Genomic DNA, 25,879 nt, shown 5'->3' on the forward strand with positions numbered 1-25,879 from the left:
AGAAAATGGTATCACTCAAGAGCAGGGACTGTCATGATAAGCAAACATGCAGCTAATGAACACATAGAATAGGACACGACCAATGAGCAGTCAGGACACTCAGGGGTAGTATCTCACTACAAAAGGGATGAGGCACTCACACCCTGCCTCTTTCCACAGACAAACATCTACAGAGTGAGATAGGGTGTATCCTCAGCATCACACCCCAGCATGTGGCTTAGAGCAAGGCTGCTTCAGTTAGACTGAGTTGCTATATTTAGATTAGCAGAGAGTCTAACTCATTGAGAACTGTGCTAATAGTTCAATAAAACACATTGAACTCACTTCAAAGTCTGGAGCATCTTTTACTCAAAACTGCATCAAGTGGCAGCTTGTGTTATTCCAAATTACATAACACAAAATTATACCAGGAGTCTGTTCAGTCTAGTTAGTTCAACTCAGCAAGATCCGTGAAGACCAGCGAATGTATACCGGCACAATGGAAAAGATTCAGGCTCCTCACCAGCTCAGGACCTCTGGCAATCTCAGTGCCAACTGGCGGAGATTCAAGCAGAAATTTCAGCTTTACGTCGAAGCATCAGACCTCAATGGTGCTTCTGATGCATGGAAGATAGCTCTTTTCCTCACGCCTTGGAAATTATCAACTCCTTTCACTTCGCTGAAGACCAGGACAAGACAAAGTTTCAGACCATCCTGGGCAAGTTTGACAGCCACAGTAAGGTGGACACAAACGAAATCGAGCGCTACATATTCAAGCAGCGATTGCAAGGTAAAGATGAATCTTTCACCTCATATTTGACCAACCTTAGACCGCTAGTGCAATCATGCAACTTCGGTGATATCACTGACTCCATGATCAGAGACCAAATCGTCTTTGGAGTTCACTCTGATCCTCTGAGAGAGCAGTTACTGAAGATGAAGCATATGACACTGCCAGTCGCGTTCATCACCTGGATCCGTTGCACTGCCGGGATCAGAATCCTGTAGGCACAGTGCATGAAATTGCCAATCCCAGTAGAAAATGGCAGAAAATGATAAGACTAGCCTCCCACGAGGCGGAGAGTGTGCAGGCCATCTCCCGGATGCAGTGCCTCAACATTGACAAAAGAGGCATTTCTCCTGCTCTTCCCCCGCATGCACGATGCGAACGGGATAACGAAGCGGCCGAAACCCGCACTGCGCAGGTGCAGACGTCTGAGAACCGCACTGCGCATGTGCAATGACGCACAGAGCGTCAGGACGCAGACGTCATGACGTGTTTGAACTGTGGCACCGCCCATTTAAAGAAACACTGCCCTGCAAAGAGGCAGACGCTGTTTAAACTGCAGGGAGCCAGGCCACTATGCAGCCCTGTGCAGATCTGCACCACCAGTCAGGAGCCAGCGCTCCCAATTCAGACGACGGCGCATCCGGAGTGTGCAACAACGCCTACAGGATTCTGATCCCGGCAGTGCAACGGATCCAGATGATGAATGCCTGGACAACGCCTACCGTGTGGGCATTATTACATGTGAATATGCCACACCAGACACATCGCAAGTCCAATCCATCCTAGCTGTGGATTCTGAGGACGAATGGCGAGCAGTGATTAAGGTCAACCACTGCTCCCATCCAGTTCAAGCTGGACACATGTGCCTCTGCCAACCTCCTCTCACAGGCAACCTTAAGACACATTAAGAAGCCCTCCACGGTCTTTCCAGCTGCCTGCAAGCTCCTGGATTATAACGGGAATGCCATCACGGCACTGGGATCCTGCCATCTGCACATATCCAACCGACACACACAAGCACGATTACGCTTTGAAATTGTTAAGCCGGACAGGGAATCCCTACTAGGTACGCACGCCTGCAAGCAGCTGAACCTCTTTCAAAGGGTTTACACCACAACATCCTCCCATGTGGATATTCAGGCCAGCATCGACGACATCCTCGCCCAGTATCCAGGTGTGTTCAACGGGATGGGCACGCTGCCGTATCGATACAAGATTCTGCTACGACCTGATGCCAAGCCAATGGTCCACGCACCACGACGGGTCCCTGCTCCACTGAGAGAGCGCCTGAAGGCACAGCTCAAGGATCTTCAGCAAAAAGGCATCATATCCAAGGTCACTGAACCAACTGACTGGATCAGCTCGATGGTGTGCGTAAAGAAGCCTTCGGGGGACCTGCGCATCTGCAATTGATCCCAAGGATCTCAATAAGAATATCATGTGGGAACACTACCCCATCCCAAAGCAGGAGGAACTCACGAGTGAGATGGCACACGTGCGCTTCTTCACCAAATTGGATGCATCACAGGGATGTTGTGCCGAGCATTGTCCGAAACCAAGATCAAGCTATCCCACTCCCTGTCATTCTGGTGTACTCCATGTGCCTATCCAATAACCGCTTGAAAGTTCCTAAAGTGTCCGACTCCACTATCACAACAGGCAGTCCATTCCACACCCTAACCACTCTCTCTGAGTAAAGAACCTACCTCGGACATCCCTCCTATATCTCCCACCCTGAACCTTATAGTTATGCCTCCTTGTAACAGCTACATCCACCCGAGCAAATAGTCTCTGAACGTCCACTCTATCTATCCCCCTCATTATCTTATAAACCTCTATTAAGTCGCCTCTCATCCTCCTCCGCTCCAAAGAAAAAAGCCCTAGCTCCCTCAACCTTTCCTCATAAGACCTATCCTTTTAAAAAAAAAAAAAAAATTTAGAGTACCCAATTCATTTTTTCCAATTAAGGGGCAATTTTAGCATGTTCAATCCACCTACCTTGCACATCTTTGGGTTGTGGGGGCGAAACCCACGCAAACACGGGGAGAATGTGCAAACTCCACACGGACAGTGACCCAGAGCCAGGATCGAACCTGGGACCTCGGCTCCGTGAGACTGCAGTGCTACCACTGCGCCACCGTGCTGCCCATAAGACCTATCCTGCAAACCAGGCAGCATCCTGGTAAATCTCCTTTGCACCCTTTCCAATGCTTCCTATAGTGAGGTGACCAGAACTGCACACAATACTCCAAATGTGGTCTCACCAGGGTCATGTACAGTTGCAGCATAACCCCGCAGCTCTTAAACTCAAGCCCCCTGTTAATAAACGCTAACACACTATAGGCCTTCTTCACGGCTCTATCCACTTGAGTGGCAACCTTCAGAGATCTGTGGACATGAACCCCAAGATCTCTCTGTTCCTCCACGTTCCTCAGAACCCTGCCGTTGACCCTGTAATCCTCATTCAAATTTGTTCTACCAAAATGAATCACCTCGCACTTATCAGGGTTAAACTCCATCTGCCATTTTTCATCCCAGCTCTGCATCCTATCAACGTCTCTTTGCAGCCTCCAACAACCCTCCACCTCATCCACTACTCCACCAATCTTGCTGTCATCAGCAAATTTACTGACCCACCCTTCAGCCCCCTCCTCCAAGTCATTGATAAAAATCACAAATAGCAGAAGACCCATTACTGATCCCTGTGGTACACTGCTGGTAACTGGTCTCCAGTCAGAAAATTTTCCATCCACCACCACCCTCTGTCTTCTATGTGATAGCCAGTTACTTATCCAAATGGCCAAATTTCCCTCTATCCCACATCTCCTTACTTTCTTCATAAGCCGACCATGGAAACCTTATCAAACGCCTTACTAAAATCCATGTATACGACATTGACTGCTCTACCTTCATCTACACACTTAGTTACCTCCTCAAAGAAGTCAATCAAATTTGTGAGGCAAGACTTACCCTTCACAAATCAGTGTTGACTATCCTGGATTAAGCTGCATCTTTCCAAATGGTCATAAATCCTATCCTTCAAGACCTTTTCCATTAACTTATCGACCACCGAAGTAAGACTAAACGGCCTATAATTACCAGGGTCATTCCTATTCCCTTTTTTGAACAGAGGAACAACATTCGCCACTCTCCAGTCCTCTGGCACTATCCCCGTGGACAGTGAGGACCCAAAGATCAAAGCCAAAGGCTCTGCAATCTCATCCCTTGCCTCCCAAAGAATCCTTGGATATATCCCATCTGGCCCAGGGGACTTGTTGACCCTCAGGTTTTTCAAAATTGCTAATACATCCTTCCTCAGAACATCTACCTCCTCCAGCCTACCCGCCTGTATCACACTCTCATCCTCAAAAACATGGCCCCTCTCCTTGGTGAACACTGAAGAAAAGTATTCATTCAACGCCTCTCCTATTTCTTCTGACTCCATGTACAAGTTCCCACTACTGTCCTTGACCGGCCCTAACCTCACCCTGGTCATTCTTTTATTTCTCACATAAGAGTAAAAAGCCTTGGGGTTTTCCTTGATCCGACCCGCCAAGGACTTCTCATGCCCCCTCCTGGCTCTCCTAAGCCCTTTTATTAGCTCATTCCTTGCTACCTTGTAACCCTCAAGCGACCCAACTGAACATTGTTTTCTCATCCTTACATACACTTCCTTTTTCCTCTTGACAAGACATTCAACCTCTTTTGTGAACCATGGTTCCCTCACACGGCCATTTCCTCCCTGCCTGACAGGGACATACCTATCAAGGGCACGCAGTATTTGTTCCTTGAACAAGCTCCACTTTTCATTTGTGTCTTTCCCTGGCAGTTTCTGTTCCCATCTTATGCTCCCTAATTCTTGCCTAATCGCATCATAATTACCCCTCCCCCAATTATAAACCTTGCCCTGCCGTATGGTCCTATCCCTCTCCATTGCAATACTGAAAGACACCGAATTGTGGTCACTATCTCATGTTGATACAAGAACTCATGTTGTTAGGATTTGCAATCAACAATGCAGTGCCATTACCTACCTATTACCCATCATCTTTATTTTTATGTGCTTTAAGAATATAATGGTCTTCACAAAAGCACGACATAGCCTTGTGAAACCCAAGTAGTAAAGCAGTACTGCTTTGATGTCCCAACATTTGATGCAACTCAGCAATATAGGTACAATCCTACAGTGTTTCCCATTTTGCAAGTTTGTTAATTAAGAAGACCACACACATGGCAAACACAAAATTAGTCACCTGATACCCCATCACAAATTTTGTGGTCACATCAGAAGCAGCAGGGGACAAAGAACTGGTCCTAGACACCTACTCAATCTTGGATGGCTGCATAGAGAATTGGACAGTAGACATTTCAAATGCTGCTGCTGATTCAGAAGAAACAGTCCATGTATGCGTAATACATACATGCATTGTATCCCAATTGTCACCGCCTGCAAACAACTATTCTGATCACACCACTTAATTTTAGGTTGTGAGAATTCAGATTGAGAAGGAGTGCTTGGGTCTTCTCACTGGCATCCTCAAATTTCATGATTATGCCTACGCCCTGCCGACATTCACTGTTGAGACGGATCATGGGTCTCTGGTCCACATCATCCACAAGGACCTGAACGACATGACGCCTTGGTTGCAGAGAATCCTGCTTAAACTTAGGAGGTATGACTTCAACTTGGTGTACACACATGGCAAGGAGCTCATCATCGCTGATACATTGTCCCGCTCCGTCACCTCGCCCAGTGAGCCGCTGGAGATCATCCAGCACATTGAATAGCAGGTGCAGCTGTGCTAAATTTCTCCCGGCGACAGATGAGAAGGTAGTTCTCATCCGTGGTGAGACAGCCAAAGACTCCCTCTTGCAGCGCGTCATCCACAACCTCACCAATGGCTGGCAGAAAGGGCAGTGCCCACAATTTTACAATGGGAAGGATGACAGTTTGGTGCTGCGCCAGATTCATGAGGGACACCTGGGCGTCGAGAAGTCCAGACGCAGAGCCCAGCAAGCTGTCTACTGGCCCGGCATCAGCCAGGACATCACGAACATGGTCCTGAACAGTGCTACCTGTCAGCGGTTCCAGCCAGCGCAGAGCAAGGAGACGCTCGACAGCTTGACATAGTGACCTCTCCGTTGGCATCGACCTCTTTCATGCGAATGGTCGGAAATACGTATTGATCATCGACTATTTCTCGAATTACCCGGAGGTGCTGAAGCTCCCGGAACTCACCTCTCGGACCGTCATCAAAGCCTGTAAGGAGACGTTCTCAAGGCATGGCATCCCAATCACTGTCATGACCGACAATGGCCTGTGCGTTAGCAGTCGAGAATGGTCCACGTTTGCCAGGTCATACAATTTCCAGCATGTCCCCTCCAGTCCGCACTATCCGGTCCAATGGAAAAGTCGAGAAAGGGGTGCACATTGTGAAACCGCTCATCTGCAAGGCCGCGGACTCTGCTTCTGACATCTTGCACTGCTCGCATACAGGGCGACTCCATTGTCCACTGGCATGTCGCCGGCTCAACTCCTGATGAGGAGTTGTGGACGACGCTTCCAGCCATACTCCTGCCCGACCTGGATCAGCTCCCGGTGCTGCAGAAGATGCAGCAGCTCAGAGACCGTCAAAAGCACGGCTAATATGCTCATGCCACCGATCTGGCCATGCTATCCCCGGCAGACACTGTCAGGATCAAGATACCGGATGGTGGGTGGTCTGCCCCAGCTGTAGTTGTTCGACAGGCCGTGCCCGCTCTTATGTTGGACGTATGTCTGATGGCTCCATCGTGCAAAGGAATCAACGGGCACTGCGCAAAGTTGCCTGCCCGCAACCACTTTCTCCTCCATTTCCATATGTTGAATTGCCACCTCCTGATACCTTGCACCATGAGGCCACCAGTCAGGCTTCCATCCCGCATGTCATGGCGTCGTCATCCCCTCCGCCACCTCTCCGGCGGTCGACCAGGATCAGACGCAAGCCTCAGAGACTGGACTTCTGAACGTTTGTTTTCTTTGCTCTGTTCTGTTGTCCTCAGCCAGTCACATTAGACAGACTCATTCACATGTAAATACATTCACATATGCCAACAAAACATTTAAAAAAGGGGTAGAAGTCATGATATGCAAACATGCAGCTAATGAACACATAGAATAGGACACGACCAATGAGCAGTCAGGACACTCAGGGGTGGTATCTCACTATAAAATGGATGAGGCACTCACACCCCGCCTCTTTCCACAGACAAACATCTACAGAGTGAGACAGGGTGTATCCTCAGCATCACACCTCAGCACGTAGTTTAGAGCAAGGCTGGTTCAGTGAGACTGAGTTACTACATTTAGATTAGCAGAGAGTCTAACTCATTGAGAACTGTGCTAATAGATCAATAAAACACATTGAACGCACTTCAAAGTCTGGAGCATCTTTTACTCAAAACTGCATCAAGTGGCGCCTTGTGTTATTCCAAATTACATAACACAACAGGGACTAAATTGGGTGAAGCATTAGCAGCAGTAATACCCAGCGTGTGGATAATATCAATAGTGACAGCAACATTAACAGTCAAATCAAGTGTCTCAACAAAAGTAACATAACTGGGTAATACCTGGAGCAGCAGTAAACAGTATCAGTTGGTGTGATATTCCCAAGAGCAGGAATAATATAAACAGCACTACTGGACGAGCTGTTACAAAAAGTACCAAAGATCTTAATTTAACCGAAAGTGCCAGTGGAGGAGATAATATCAACCGGGGTAATATTACCAAAAGTACCAGAGAGGTTGATATTAATCATGGCCAATTTCTGCTAATAATTCTCTTCAGCATTCTTCGAGGTGAAGGTAACCATGTTCATCATTTGGGGTGTTTAGAAGGGTATGTAGGTCACTGCTATATGGTCAATTTGTGCTCAGATAGTTCTGCTACAAATCGGACAGGATACTGGGGGGGATTGAGGTTTAGATGAGTTTCTGGCTTGGGATTTCCTCTCCTGGCATTCTCTCTCTACTTCTCACGTGCGCTTGTTCTCGAAGGAGGCTGCACTGTTTATTACTTGGTTCCATCAAGTGCAGTGATCCTGGGCGAGCTTCTCTCAGGACCCAGAGTCAATATCAAAACTCCTAACTGAAACCTTCAGAGTGTCCTTGTAGTGCTTCCTTTGATCACTGTGAGAATGCACCCCAGACTCAAGCCACAGTAGACAAATCTCAAAGTCATCGAGGGTAGGAAACCCAACAGCTTTCCCCACTTGGTTTGGCCCACTTGTCAAAGTGTTTTACCTGTGTGGCTGCTATTGCATGTTAACAACTACTTGGGGCCACGGGTGAGAGCTGGGTGAAGGTGAAGTCTAGTACAGGATGAGCCACTCCAAAGAGTGCGGCGAGCTGGCCTGTGGGATGCTTCTCTTCCGTCCCATGATTACACAGTGCCGATTCCCGGCTTGGGTCACTGTCTGTGCGGAGTCTGCACGTTCCCCCCTGTGTCTGCGTGGGTTTCCTCCGGGTGATCCGGTTTCCTCCCACAAGTCCCAAAAGACGTGCTTGTTAGGTGTATTGGACACTCTGAATTCTCCCTCATACCCAAACAGGCGCTGTAGTGTGGCGACTAGGGGATTTTCACAGTAGCGTGATTGCAATGTAATGTAAGCCTACTTGTGACACTAATAAAGGTTATTATTATTATTACAGCCAAGGGTCTAAAAACTAGCAAAAGGCATGAAGAGGTGGTCCACTAGGTTTGATCCTGAGACAAAACAGTTTGTTATTTACATAAAAGATTTATACTTGAGAATCGCAAGCGCATTTTTAAAATTTGCAGACAACACCGAATTGGGGTGCCAGGTTATAACAGAGGAGGATTGCAACAAAATTTAGCAAGAGATAAGTAAATCTGCAGAATTGGCATGTAAATGGCAAATGAACCTTCAATGCAGCTAAATGTGAGATGGTACTATTTGGTAGGAAGAATAGAGAGGCTACATACTTCTTCGCAAGTAAATGTATAAATATGACAAAGGGATCTGGAGGTGGAGATAAACAAATCACTAAACGTAGTAACACAATGTGGCAAGGCAATAAAAAAAAACATTGTGGTTAATTTCTAGAGAGATAGAACTGAAAGTCAGAGAAATTGTGCTAAATTTTCAAACAACTTTGGTTATTGTTATGGATCTGGACCAGAACCCAATTATTTGAATCTGGTAAAACTGAGGAAATGTTACTGCACCGCAGGACTGATAACACTGACAAGTAGACAGCTTTTATATTAAAACAAACTTTAATTTGAATGCAAAATTAAGCACATTAGCAACAAAGAAATAGCTTTAAAGTTAACAGTTACAACATCTTAACTTGCTTCCTGAAACCTGCCTCTACATTCCAATTAAGCAACCAGGTTTTACTTGCTTATCGAGGTGCAGAGTCCTTGGAGAGAGGAACTTTTGTTTTGGACCACGCTGAAAACCTTCTGCTCAGCTTAAGAGTCCTGGAAGCAATTCATTTGTCCAGACAGGCCTCGCCCTTCCTATTAGCTACACCAGCTGCACTCAAAGCACAGAGCATTCCTTTGTCTCGTTACAAGATGTGCTTTGATTTGCTTAGCCAGGTTCAAACTGTTACAAAGTTATCTTGGCTCTCTGTCTGCAAATATATTTTAATATCTAATAGCAAGACACTTCCACTGCAAAATCACAAATTACCTCACTTTTAATCACACACTAGGAGACATACTGTCCGTATGCATTCTGACCTAGGTTTAATAATGCTATTGCAAAAATATAAAGTATGACTATTTCTTATATTCATCACATTACATGGTCTTTGGAGTACAGTGAGCATTTCTGGTTACTGCACAATTAAAAGACACGGTAGAAGGTGCAAGTAAAGAGTTACTAGGACGATACCAGAACCAAGACATTATACCCATCAGGAAAGATTGAACAGTTTGAGGCTCTTTTCACTAGAAAAGTGTAGACTAAGGGATACCCTGATAGAGATGTTTAAGACTATGAATGAAATTGACAGGAGACGTAGAGATGTTTCCAAGTGCGAAGTAGGCCAGATCTAGAGGGGCATAATTTTAAAATCTTCATTAATTAATCCCACAGTTCATTCAGAAAAATCTTCTTTACACACAGTGGTTAGAAGATGGAAATTGCCAGCACAAGGAGTAGCTGAGGTGAATAACAATAGATACATTTAAGGAGAAGCCAGATGAACACAGGAGGAAGAAAGGAATAGAAGGAAAACCGATGGGATTAAATGAAGAACAGAGGCAGCTTCTGAAAGATATGGGGCTGAATTCGCCGCTATTGGGATTCTCCGTTGCGCCGGCAGCGCACCCACGCCCGGGGATTTCCTGACGGCGTGGGGCTGCCCACAATGGGAAATTCCATTGGCTGGTTGGCGGGACGGAGAATCCCGCCATCGGTGGGGGGGCGCACCACACCAGAAAACTGGTGCAGCGGGACGGAGAATCCCACCCGTAACCTCTCAGTTTTAGTATCCATGTAGAAGATCTGTTTTCCAATTTCACCAGTGCCTTCTAGATTCTGTTCAAAATAGGGAGACAAAGTATTTCATTAACATAAGCATGAAACAGTTGGGTTGAATGGGGAATTTCTGGAGATAAATACTGCGTAAATACCATGAGTGTAAAAACAGGGCTAGATATTAATAACATAAATAGAGGGAATGACACTGCCGACAGTACCAAAAGAGGTGACATCAATAACAGCACTGGAGGGGGCTGCATGTGGCGCAGTGGATAGCACTGGGACTGCGGCGCTGAGGACCCGGGTTTGAATCCCGGCCCTGGGTCACTGTCTGTGCAGAGTTTGCACATTCTCCCCATGTCTGCGTGGATTTCACCTCCACAACCCAAAGATGTGCAGGTTAGGTGGATTGGCCACGCTAAATTGCCCCTTAATTGGAAATAAAAAATAATTGGGTACTCTAAATTTTTTTTTAAAAAGAAGGAAAAAGACAACAGCGCTGGAGGGAATAATCTTATCAGCAGCACCCGAGGGAGGATTACTGCACTGGGAAAATAGGCTGTCCGGCCGTGGGGCTGGCTGGAGGAGGGATATTACTATAAATTCTGGGATTACACTGACCGCACTGGGGAATAATACTGCAAATCCCAGCATTACATTCACTGCTCATGGGGATACTTCTGTAATTCCCAGAGTTACACCATACCGGGGCTAATACTGTGATTCCCAGGAATACACTGACTGTATTGGGAGATATTATTGTAATTCCCGGGATTATACTGACTATACAAAAGGAATACATTGACTGCATCGGGGGATATTTCTGTAATTCCTGGGATAATACAGACTATACAAGAGGGATATTACTGTAATTCCCTGGATTGCACTGACATTCCAGGGAGGGGGGTGGGGGGGGGGGGGGGTTTCTTCTCAGGAATACACTGACAGTACCGGGTCTGGAGTACACTGTACTGGGGAAGACTACTAAAATTCCTGGAAACGCACTGACTGTACCGGGGTTATTGCTGTAATTTCCAGGAACACACTGGCTGCACTGGGGGTATTACAGTGATTCCCGGGATCACACAGACTGTATCGGGGATATTGCTGTAAATTCCAGGAACGCACTGACTGTACCGGGGATATTACAGTGAATGCCGGGAACGCACTGACTATACTGGGGATATGCTGTAATTTCCGGGAAGGCACTGACTGTACCGGGGATATTACAGTGATTCCCAGGAACGCACGGACTGTACCGGGGATATTACAGTGATTCCTGGAAACGCACTGATTGTACCGGGGATATTGCTGTAAATTCCAGGAACGCACTGACTGTACCGGGGATATTACAGTGATTCCCGGGAACGCACTGACTGCACCGGGGATATTAGTGATTCCTGGGAACACACTGACTGTACCGGGGATATTACTGTGATTCCCGGGAATGCACTGACTGTACCGGGCATATTGCTGTAAATTTCAGGAACGCGCTGACTGTACGAGGACAATGCTGTAATTCCCAGGAACGCACTGACTGTACTGGGGATATTACAGTGAATCCTGGGAACGCACTGGCTGTACCGGGTATATTACTGTGATTCCCGGGAATGCAGTGACTGTACCGGGGATATTGCTTTAATTTTCGGGACCGCTCTGACTGTACCGGGGATATTACAGTAATTCCCGGAATGCACTGACTGTACCGGGGATATCACTATATTTCCCGGGTACGCACTGACTGTACCGGGGATATTACTGTATTTCCCGGGAACGCACTGACTGTACCGGGGCTATTACAGCAATGCCCGGTATCGCACCAAATGTACTGGGGATATTGCGGTGATTCCCAGGAATGCATCGACTGTACCCGGGATATTACAGTGATTCCCGGGAACGCACTGACTGTACTGGATATTACTGTGATTCCCGGGAACACACTGACTGTACTGGGGATATTGCTGTAATTTTCGGAAACGCACTGACGGTATTGGGGATATTGCTGTGATTCCCGGGAATGCACTGACTGTACCGGGGATATTACTATAATTCCCGGGAACGCGCTGACTGTACTGGGGATATTACTGTAATTCCCAGGAACGCACTGACTGTAACGGGGATATTACTGTGATTCCTGGGAACGCACTGACTGTACCGGGGATATTGCTGTAATTTCCGGGAATGCACTAACGGTACCGGGGATATTGCTGTAATTCCCGGGAATACACTGACTGTACCGGGGATATTACTATAATTTCTGGGAACGCGCTGACTGTACTGGGGATATTACTGTAATTCCCAGGAACGCACTGACTGTAACGGGGATATTACTGTGATTCCTGGGAACGCACTGACTGTACCGGGGATATTGCTGTAATTTCCGGGAATGCACTAACGGTACCGGGGGTTTTACTGTGATTCCCGGGAACGCACTGACTGTACCGGGAATATTTCCCAGGCACGCACTGACTGTACCGGGGATATTACTATATTTCCCGGGAACGCACTGACTGTACTGGGGATATTACAGTGAGTCCCGGGAATGCACCGAATGTACTGGGGATACTACTGTGATTCCTGGGAATGCACTGACTGTACCCGGGAAATTACTGTGATACCCGGGAACGCACTGACTGTACCGGGGATATTGCTGTAATTCCCGGGAATGCATTGACTGAACCGGGGATATTACTATAATTCCCGGGAACGCACTGACTGTACCGAGATATTACTGTGATTCCCGGGAACGCACTGACTGTACTGGGGATATTGCTGTAATTCCCAGGAATGCACTGACTGTACCGGGGATATTACAGTGATTCCCGGGAATGCACTGACTGTACCGGGGATATTACTGTAATTCCCAGGAACGCACTGACTGTACCGGGGATATTACTGTATTTGCCGGGAACGCACTGACTGTACCGGGGATATTACAGTGATTCCCGGGAACGCACTGACTGTACCGGGGATATTACTGTAATTCCCAGGAACGCACTGACTGTACTGGGGATATTATTGTAATTCCCGGGAACACACTGACGGTACCGGGGATATTACTGTAATTCCCAGGAACGCACTGACTGTACTGGGGATATTACTGTGATTCCCGGGAATGCACTGACTGTAACGGGGATATTACTGTAATTCCCGGGAACGCACTGACTGTGTAGGGGATATTACTGTAATTCCCGGGAAAGCACTGACTGTACTGGGGATATTACAGTGATTCCCGGGAACGCACTGACTGTACTGGGAATATTACTGTAATTCCCAGGAACGCACCTGACTGTACTGGGAATATTACTGTGATTCCCGGGAACGCACTGACTGTACTGGGAATATTACTGTAATTCCCAGGAACGCACTGACTGTACTTGGAATATTACTGTAATTCCCAGGAACGCACTGACTGTACTGGGGATATTACTGTAATTCCCAAGAACGCACTGACTGTACCGGGGATATTACTGTGATTCCCGGGAATGCACTGACTGTACCGGGGATATTACAGTGATTCCCGGGAACGCACTGACTGTACCGGGGATATTACTGTAATTCCCAGGAACGCACTGACTGTACTGGGGATATTACTGTAATTCCCGGGCAACGCACTGACTGTACCGGGGATATTACTGTAATTCCCAGGAACGCACTGACTGTACTGGGGATATGACTGTGATTCCCGGGAATGCACTGACTGTAACGGGGATATTACTGTAATTCCCGGGAACGCACTGACTGTACTGGGGATATTACAGTGCTTCCCGGGAACGCACTGACTGTACTGGGAATATTACTGTAATTCCCAGGAACGCACTGACTGTACCGGGGATATTACTGTAATTCCCAAGAACGCACTGACTGTACCAGGGATATTACTGTAATTCCCGGAAACGCACTGACTGTACCGGGGTTAGTACTGTGATTCCCGGGAATGCATGACTGTACCGGGGATATTACTGTAATTCCCAGGAACGCACCGACTGTACTGGGGATATTACTGTGATTCCCGGGAATGCACCGACTGTACTGGGGATATTACTGTAATTCCCAGGAACGCACTGACTGTAACGGGGATATTACTGTAATTCCCGGGATCGCACTGACAGTACTGTGGATATTACTGTGATTCCCGGGAATGCACTGACTGTAACGGGGATATTACTGTAATTCCCGGGAAAGCACTGACTGTACTGGGGATATTACAGTGATTCCCGGGAACGCACTGACTGTACTGGGAATATTACTGTAATTCCCAGGAACGCACTGACTGTACTGGGGATATTACTGTAATTCCCAGGAACGCACTGACTGTACCGGGGATATTACTGTGATTCCTGGGAACGCACTGACTGTACCGGGGATATTGCTGTAATTTCCAGGAATGCACTAACGGTACCGGGGATATTGCTGTAATTCCCGGGAATACACTGACTGTACCGGGGATATTACTATAATTTCTGGGAACGCACTGACTGCACCGGGGGTTTTACTGTGATTCCCGGGAACGCACTGACTGTACCGGGAATATTTCCCAGGCACGCACTGACTGTACCGGGGATATTACTATATTTCCCGGGAACGCACTGACTGTACCGGGGATATTACAGTGAGTCCCGGGAATGCACCGAATGTACTGGGGATATTACTGTGATTCCTGGGAATGCACTGACTGTACCCGGGAAATTACTGTGATACCCGGGAACGCACTGACTGTACCGGGGATATTGCTGTAATTCCCGGGAATGCATTGACTGAACCGGGGATATTACTATAATTCCCGGGAACGCACTGACTGTACCGAGATATTACTGTGATTCCCGGGAACGCACTGACTGTACTGGGGATATTGCTGTAATTCCCAGGAATGCACTGACTGTACCGGGGATATTACAGTGATTCCCGGGAATGCACTGACTGTACCGGGGATATTACTGTAATTCCCAGGAACGCACTGACTGTACCGGGGATATTACTGTATTTGCCGGGAACGCACTGACTGTACCGGGGATATTACAGTGATTCCCGGGAACGCACTGACTGTACCGGGGATATTACTGTAATTCCCAGGAACGCACTGACTGTACTGGGGATATTATTGTAATTCCCGGGAACACACTGACTGTACCGGGGATATTACTGTAATTCCCAGGAACGCACTGACTGTACTGGGGATATTACTGTGATTCCCGGGAATGCACTGACTGTAACGGGGATATTACTGTAATTCCCGGGAACGCACTGACTGTGTAGGGGATATTACTGTAATTCCCGGGAAAGCACTGACTGTACTGGGGATATTACAGTGATTCCCGGGAACGCACTGACTGTACTGGGAATATTACTGTAATTCCCAGGAACGCACCTGACTGTACTGGGAATATTACTGTGATTCCCGGGAACGCACTGACTGTACTGGGAATATTACTGTAATTCCCAGGAACGCACTGACTGTACTTGGAATATTACTGTAATTCCCAGGAACGCACTGACTGTACTGGGGATATTACTGTAATTCCCAAGAACGCACTGACTGTACCGGGGATATTACTGTGATTCCCGGGAATGCACTGACTGTACCGGGGATATTACAGTGATTCCCGGGAACGCACTGACTGTACCGGGGATATTACTGTAATTCCCAGGAACGCACTGACTGTACTGGGGATATTACTGTAATTCCCGGGCAACGCACTGACTGTACCGGGGATATTACTGTAATTCCCAGGAACGCACTGACTGTACTGGGGATATGACTGTGATTCCCGGGAATGCACTGACTGTAACGGGGATATTACTGTAATTCCCGGGAACGCACTGACTGTACTGGGGATATTACAGTGCTTCCCGGGAACGCACTGACTGTACTGGGAATATTACTGTAATTCCCAGGAACGCACTGACTGTACCGGGGATATTACTGTAATTCCCAAGAACGCACTGACTGTACCAGGGATATTACTGTAATTCCCGGAAACGCACTGACTGTACCGGGGTTAGTACTGTGATTCCCGGGAATGCATGACTGTACCGGGGATATTACTGTAATTCCCAGGAACGCACCGACTGTACTGGGGATATTACTGTGATTCCCGGGAATGCACCGACTGTACTGGGGATATTACTGTAATTCCCAGGAACGCACTGACTGTAACGGGGATATTACTGTAATTCCCGGGATCGCACTGACAGTACTGTGGATATTACTGTGATTCCCGGGAATGCACTGACTGTAACGGGGATATTACTGTAATTCCCGGGAAAGCACTGACTGTACTGGGGATATTACAGTGATTCCCGGGAACGCACTGACTGTACTGGGAATATTACTGTAATTCCCAGGAACGCACTGACTGTACTGGGGATATTACTGTAATTCCCAGGAACGCACTGACTGTACCGGGGATATTACTGTGATTCCTGGGAACGCACTGACTGTACCGGGGATATTGCTGTAATTTCCAGGAATGCACTAACGGTACCGGGGATATTGCTGTAATTCCCGGGAATACACTGACTGTACCGGGGATATTACTATAATTTCTGGGAACGCACTGACTGCACCGGGGGTTTTACTGTGATTCCCGGGAACGCACTGACTGTACCGGGAATATTTCCCAGGCACGCACTGACTGTACCGGGGATATTACTATATTTCCCGGGAACGCACTGACTGTACCGGGGATATTACAGTGAGTCCCGGGAATGCACCGAATGTACTGGGGATATTACTGTGATTCCTGGGAATGCACTGACTGTACCCGGGATATTACTGTGATACCCGGGAACGCACTGACTGTACCGGGGATATTGCTGTAATTCCCGGGAATGCACTGACTGAACCGGGGATATTACTATAATTCCCGGGAACGCACTGACTGTACCGAGATATTACTGTGATTCCCGGGAACGCACTGACTGTACTGGGGATATTGCTGTAATTCCCAGGAACGCACTGACTGTACCGGGGATATTACAGTGATTCCCGGGAACGCACTGACTGTACCGGGGATAATACTGTAATTCCCAGGAACGCACTGACTGTACTGGGGATATTACTGTAATTCCCGGGAACTCACTGACTGTACCGGGGATATTACTGTAATTCCCAGGAACGCACTGACTGTACTGGGGATTTTACTGTGATTCCCGGGAATGCATTGACTGTACTGGGGATATTGCTGTAATTCCCGGGAATGCACCGAATGTACTGGGGATATTACTGTGATTCCTGGGAATGCACTGACTGTACCCGGGATATTACTGTGATACCCGGGAACGCACTGACTGTACCGGGGATATTGCTGTAATTCCCGGGAATGCACTGACTGAACCGGGGATATTACTATAATTCCCGGGAACGCACTGACTGTACCGAGATATTACTGTGATTCCCGGGAACGCACTGACTGTACTGGGGATATTGCTGTAATTCCCAGGAACGCACTGACTGTACCGGGGATATTACAGTGATTCCCGGGAACGCACTGACTGTACCGGGGATAATACTGTAATTCCCAGGAACGCACTGACTGTACTGGGGATATTACTGTAATTCCCGGGAACTCACTGACTGTACCGGGGATATTACTGTAATTCCCAGGAACGCACTGACTGTACTGGGGATTTTACTGTGATTCCCGGGAATGCATTGACTGTACTGGGGATATTACTGTAATTCCCAGGAACGCACTGACTGTACTGGGGATATTACTGTAATTCCCAAGAACGCACTGACTGTACCGGGGATATTACTGTGATTCCCGGGAATGCACTGACTGTACCGGGGATATTACAGTGATTCCCGGGAACGCACTGACTGTACCGGGGATATTACTGTAATTCCCAGGAACGCACTGACTGTACTGGGGATATTACTGTAATTCCCGGGAACGCACTGACTGTACCGGGGATATTACTGTAATTCCCAGGAACGCACTGACTGTACTGGGGATATTCCTGTGATTCCCGGGAATGCACTGACTGTAACGGGGATATTACTGTAATTCCCGGGAACGCACTGACTGTACTGGGGATATTACAGTGCTTCCCGGGAACGCACTGACTGTACTGGGAATATTACTGTAATTCCCAGGAACGCACTGACTGTACCGGGGATATTACTGTAATTCCCAAGAACGCACTGACTGTACCAGGGATATTACTGTAATTCCCGGAAACGCACTGACTGTACCGGGGTTAGTACTGTGATTCCCGGGAATGCATTGACTGTACCGGGGATATTACTGTAATTCCCTGGAACGCACCGACTGTACTGGGGATATTACTGTGATTCCCGGGAATGCACCGACTGTACTGGGGATATTACTGTAATTCCCGGGAATGCACTGACTGTAACGGGGATATTACTGTAATTCCCGGGAAAGCACTGACTGTACTGGGGATATTACAGTGATTCCCGGGAACGCACTGACTGTACTGGGAATATTACTGTAATTCCCAGGAACGCACTGACTGTACTGGGGATATTACTGTAATTCCCAGGAACGCACTGACTGTACAAGGGATATTACTGTGATTCCTGGGAACGCACTGACTGTACCGGGGATATTGCTGTAATTTCCAGGAATGCACTAACGGTACCGGGGATATTGCTGTAATTCCCAGGAATACACTGACTGTACCGGGGATATTACTATAATTTCTGGGAACGCACTGACTGCACCGGGGCTTTTACTGTGATTCCCGGGAACGCACTGACTGTACCGGGAATATTTCCCAGGCACGCACTGACTGTACCGGGGATATTACTATATTTCCCGGGAACGCACTGACTGTACCGGGGATATTACAGTGAGTCCCGGGAATGCACCGAATGTACTGGGGATATTACTCTGATTCCTGGGAATGCACTGACTGTACCCGGGATATTACTGTGATTCCCGGGAACGCACTGACTGTACTGGGGATATTGCTGTAATTCCCAGGAACGCACTGACTGTACTGGGGATATTACTGTAATTCCCAAGAACGCACTGACTGTACCGGGGATATTACTGTGATTCCCGGGAATGCACTGACTGTACCGGGGATATTACAGTGATTCCCGGGAACGCACTGACTGTACCGGGGATATTACTGTAATTCCCAGGAACGCACTGACTGTACTGGGGATATTACTGTAATTCCCGGGCAACGCACTGACTGTACCGGGGATATTACTGTAATTCCCAGGAACGCACTGACTGTACTGGGGATATGACTGTGATTCCCGGGAATGCACTGACTGTAACGGGGATATTACTGTAATTCCCGGGAACGCACTGACTGTACTGGGGATATTACAGTGCTTCCCGGGAACGCACTGACTGTACTGGGAATATTACTGTAATTCCCAGGAACGCACTGACTGTACCGGGGATATTACTGTAATTCCCAAGAACGCACTGACTGTACCAGGGATATTACTGTAATTCCCGGAAACGCACTGACTGTACCGGGGTTAGTACTGTGATTCCCGGGAATGCATGACTGTACCGGGGATATTACTGTAATTCCCAGGAACGCACCGACTGTACTGGGGATATTACTGTGATTCCCGGGAATGCACCGACTGTACTGGGGATATTACTGTAATTCCCAGGAACGCACTGACTGTAACGGGGATATTACTGTAATTCCCGGGATCGCACTGACAGTACTGTGGATATTACTGTGATTCCCGGGAATGCACTGACTGTAACGGGGATATTACTGTAATTCCCGGGAAAGCACTGACTGTACTGGGGATATTACAGTGATTCCCGGGAACGCACTGACTGTACTGGGAATATTACTGTAATTCCCAGGAACGCACTGACTGTACTGGGGATATTACTGTAATTCCCAGGAACGCACTGACTGTACCGGGGATATTACTGTGATTCCTGGGAACGCACTGACTGTACCGGGGATATTGCTGTAATTTCCAGGAATGCACTAACGGTACCGGGGATATTGCTGTAATTCCCGGGAATACACTGACTGTACCGGGGATATTACTATAATTTCTGGGAACGCACTGACTGCACCGGGGGTTTTACTGTGATTCCCGGGAACGCACTGACTGTACCGGGAATATTTCCCAGGCACGCACTGACTGTACCGGGGATATTACTATATTTCCCGGGAACGCACTGACTGTACCGGGGATATTACAGTGAGTCCCGGGAATGCACCGAATGTACTGGGGATATTACTGTGATTCCTGGGAATGCACTGACTGTACCCGGGAAATTACTGTGATACCCGGGAACGCACTGACTGTACCGGGGATATTGCTGTAATTCCCGGGAATGCATTGACTGAACCGGGGATATTACTATAATTCCCGGGAACGCACTGACTGTACCGAGATATTACTGTGATTCCCGGGAACGCACTGACTGTACTGGGGATATTGCTGTAATTCCCAGGAATGCACTGACTGTACCGGGGATATTACAGTGATTCCCGGGAATGCACTGACTGTACCGGGGATATTACTGTAATTCCCAGGAACGCACTGACTGTACCGGGGATATTACTGTATTTGCCGGGAACGCACTGACTGTACCGGGGATATTACAGTGATTCCCGGGAACGCACTGACTGTACCGGGGATATTACTGTAATTCCCAGGAACGCACTGACTGTACTGGGGATATTATTGTAATTCCCGGGAACACACTGACTGTACCGGGGATATTACTGTAATTCCCAGGAACGCACTGACTGTACTGGGGATATTACTGTGATTCCCGGGAATGCACTGACTGTAACGGGGATATTACTGTAATTCCCGGGAACGCACTGACTGTGTAGGGGATATTACTGTAATTCCCGGGAAAGCACTGACTGTACTGGGGATATTACAGTGATTCCCGGGAACGCACTGACTGTACTGGGAATATTACTGTAATTCCCAGGAACGCACCTGACTGTACTGGGAATATTACTGTGATTCCCGGGAACGCACTGACTGTACTGGGAATATTACTGTAATTCCCAGGAACGCACTGACTGTACTTGGAATATTACTGTAATTCCCAGGAACGCACTGACTGTACTGGGGATATTACTGTAATTCCCAAGAACGCACTGACTGTACCGGGGATATTACTGTGATTCCCGGGAATGCACTGACTGTACCGGGGATATTACAGTGATTCCCGGGAACGCACTGACTGTACCGGGGATATTACTGTAATTCCCAGGAACGCACTGACTGTACTGGGGATATTACTGTAATTCCCGGGCAACGCACTGACTGTACCGGGGATATTACTGTAATTCCCAGGAACGCACTGACTGTACTGGGGATATGACTGTGATTCCCGGGAATGCACTGACTGTAACGGGGATATTACTGTAATTCCCGGGAACGCACTGACTGTACTGGGGATATTACAGTGCTTCCCGGGAACGCACTGACTGTACTGGGAATATTACTGTAATTCCCAGGAACGCACTGACTGTACCGGGGATATTACTGTAATTCCCAAGAACGCACTGACTGTACCAGGGATATTACTGTAATTCCCGGAAACGCACTGACTGTACCGGGGTTAGTACTGTGATTCCCGGGAATGCATGACTGTACCGGGGATATTACTGTAATTCCCAGGAACGCACCGACTGTACTGGGGATATTACTGTGATTCCCGGGAATGCACCGACTGTACTGGGGATATTACTGTAATTCCCAGGAACGCACTGACTGTAACGGGGATATTACTGTAATTCCCGGGATCGCACTGACAGTACTGTGGATATTACTGTGATTCCCGGGAATGCACTGACTGTAACGGGGATATTACTGTAATTCCCGGGAAAGCACTGACTGTACTGGGGATATTACAGTGATTCCCGGGAACGCACTGACTGTACTGGGAATATTACTGTAATTCCCAGGAACGCACTGACTGTACTGGGGATATTACTGTAATTCCCAGGAACGCACTGACTGTACCGGGGATATTACTGTGATTCCTGGGAACGCACTGACTGTACCGGGGATATTGCTGTAATTTCCAGGAATGCACTAACGGTACCGGGGATATTGCTGTAATTCCCGGGAATACACTGACTGTACCGGGGATATTACTATAATTTCTGGGAACGCACTGACTGCACCGGGGGTTTTACTGTGATTCCCGGGAACGCACTGACTGTACCGGGAATATTTCCCAGGCACGCACTGACTGTACCGGGGATATTACTATATTTCCCGGGAACGCACTGACTGTACCGGGGATATTACAGTGAGTCCCGGGAATGCACCGAATGTACTGGGGATATTACTGTGATTCCTGGGAATGCACTGACTGTACCCGGGATATTACTGTGATACCCGGGAACGCACTGACTGTACCGGGGATATTGCTGTAATTCCCGGGAATGCACTGACTGAACCGGGGATATTACTATAATTCCCGGGAACGCACTGACTGTACCGAGATATTACTGTGATTCCCGGGAACGCACTGACTGTACTGGGGATATTGCTGTAATTCCCAGGAACGCACTGACTGTACCGGGGATATTACAGTGATTCCCGGGAACGCACTGACTGTACCGGGGATAATACTGTAATTCCCAGGAACGCACTGACTGTACTGGGGATATTACTGTAATTCCCGGGAACTCACTGACTGTACCGGGGATATTACTGTAATTCCCAGGAACGCACTGACTGTACTGGGGATTTTACTGTGATTCCCGGGAATGCATTGACTGTACTGGGGATATTGCTGTAATTCCCGGGAATGCACCGAATGTACTGGGGATATTACTGTGATTCCTGGGAATGCACTGACTGTACCCGGGATATTACTGTGATACCCGGGAACGCACTGACTGTACCGGGCATATTGCTGTAATTCCCGGGAATGCACTGACTGAACCGGGGATATTACTATAATTCCCGGGAACGCACTGACTGTACCGAGATATTACTGTGATTCCCGGGAACGCACTGACTGTACTGGGGATATTGCTGTAATTCCCAGGAACGCACTGACTGTACCGGGGATATTACAGTGATTCCCGGGAACGCACTGACTGTACCGGGGATAATACTGTAATTCCCAGGAACGCACTGACTGTACTGGGGATATTACTGTAATTCCCGGGAACTCACTGACTGTACCGGGGATATTACTGTAATTCCCAGGAACGCACTGACTGTACTGGGGATTTTACTGTGATTCCCGGGAATGCATTGACTGTACTGGGGATATTACTGTAATTCCCAGGAACGCACTGACTGTACTGGGGATATTACTGTAATTCCCAAGAACGCACTGACTGTACCGGGGATATTACTGTGATTCCCGGGAATGCACTGACTGTACCGGGGATATTACAGTGATTCCCGGGAACGCACTGACTGTACCGGGGATATTACTGTAATTCCCAGGAACGCACTGACTGTACTGGGGATATTACTGTAATTCCCGGGAACGCACTGACTGTACCGGGGATATTACTGTAATTCCCAGGAACGCACTGACTGTACTGGGGATATTCCTGTGATTCCCGGGAATGCACTGACTGTAACGGGGATATTACTGTAATTCCCGGGAACGCACTGACTGTACTGGGGATATTACAGTGCTTCCCGGGAACGCACTGACTGTACTGGGAATATTACTGTAATTCCCAGGAACGCACTGACTGTACCGGGGATATTACTGTAATTCCCAAGAACGCACTGACTGTACCAGGGATATTACTGTAATTCCCGGAAACGCACTGACTGTACCGGGGTTAGTACTGTGATTCCCGGGAATGCATTGACTGTACCGGGGATATTACTGTAATTCCCTGGAACGCACCGACTGTACTGGGGATATTACTGTGATTCCCGGGAATGCACCGACTGTACTGGGGATATTACTGTAATTCCCGGGAATGCACTGACTGTAACGGGGATATTACTGTAATTCCCGGGAAAGCACTGACTGTACTGGGGATATTACAGTGATTCCCGGGAACGCACTGACTGTACTGGGAATATTACTGTAATTCCCAGGAACGCACTGACTGTACTGGGGATATTACTGTAATTCCCAGGAACGCACTGACTGTACAAGGGATATTACTGTGATTCCTGGGAACGCACTGACTGTACCGGGGATATTGCTGTAATTTCCAGGAATGCACTAACGGTACCGGGGATATTGCTGTAATTCCCAGGAATACACTGACTGTACCGGGGATATTACTATAATTTCTGGGAACGCACTGACTGCACCGGGGCTTTTACTGTGATTCCCGGGAACGCACTGACTGTACCGGGAATATTTCCCAGGCACGCACTGACTGTACCGGGGATATTACTATATTTCCCGGGAACGCACTGACTGTACCGGGGATATTACAGTGAGTCCCGGGAATGCACCGAATGTACTGGGGATATTACTCTGATTCCTGGGAATGCACTGACTGTACCCGGGATATTACTGTGATTCCCGGGAACGCACTGACTGTACTGGGGATATTGCTGTAATTCCCAGGAACGCACTGACTGTACCGGGGATATTACAGTGATTCCCGGGAACGCACTGACTGTACCGGGGATATTACTGTAATTCCCAGGAACGCACTGACTGTCCTGGGGATATTACTGTAATTCCCGGGAACGCACTGACTGTACCGGGGATATTACTGTAATTCCCAGGAACGCTCTGACTGTACTGGGGATATTACTGTGATTCCCAGGAACGCACTGACTGTACCGGGGATATTACTGTATTTGCCGGGAACGCACTGACTGTACCGGGGATATTACAGTGATTCCCGGGAACGCACTGACTGTACCGGGGATATTACTGTAATTCCCAGGAACGCACTGACTGTGCTGGGGATATTACTGTAATTCCCGGGAACGCACTGACTGTACCGGGGATATTACTGTAATTCCCAGGAACGCACTGACTGTACTGGGGATATTACTGTGATTCCCGGGAATGCACTGACTGTAACGGGGATATTACTGTAATTCCCGGGAACGCACTGACTGTACTGGGGATATTTCAGTGCTTCCCGGGAACGCACTGACTGTACTGGGAATATTACAGTAATTCCCAGGAACGCACTGACTGTACTGGGGATATTACTGTAATTCCCAAGAACGCACTGACTGTACCAGGGATATTACTGTAATTCCCGGAAACGCACTGACTGTACCGGGGTTAGTACTGTGATTCCCGGGAATGCATTGGCTGTACCGGGGATATTACTGTAATTCCCAGGAACGCACCGACTGTACTGGGGATATTACTGTAATTCCCGGGAACGCACTGACTGTACCGGGGATATTACTGTAATTCCCAGGAACGCACTGACTGTACTGGGGATATTGCTGTAATTCCCAGGAACGCACTGACTGTACTGGGGATATTACTGTGATTCCCGGGAACGCGCTGACTGTACTGGGGTTATTACTGTGATTCCCGGGAACGCACTGACTGTACCGGGGATATTACTGTGATTCCCGGGAATGCACTGACTGTACTGGGGATATTACTGTAATTCCCGGGAATGCACTGACTGTACCGGGGATATTACTGTAATTCCCGGGAACGCGCTGACTGTACCGGGGTTATTACTGTGATTCCCGGGAACG

The 25,879-nt window shown here is 48.0% G+C and overlaps 1 protein-coding gene across 3 annotated transcripts in view; it reads right to left on the reverse strand.

The window, feature by feature from the left end:
• mia2 (MIA SH3 domain ER export factor 2) overlaps window positions 1–25,879 on the reverse strand; it is a 145,699-nt gene that overhangs the window by 70,014 nt on the left and 49,806 nt on the right. The window lies entirely within an intron of this gene.

The sequence above is a fragment of the Scyliorhinus torazame genome, chromosome 2, assembly GCF_047496885.1.
Source record: "Scyliorhinus torazame isolate Kashiwa2021f chromosome 2, sScyTor2.1, whole genome shotgun sequence".
Lineage (NCBI taxonomy): Eukaryota > Metazoa > Chordata > Chondrichthyes > Carcharhiniformes > Scyliorhinidae > Scyliorhinus > Scyliorhinus torazame.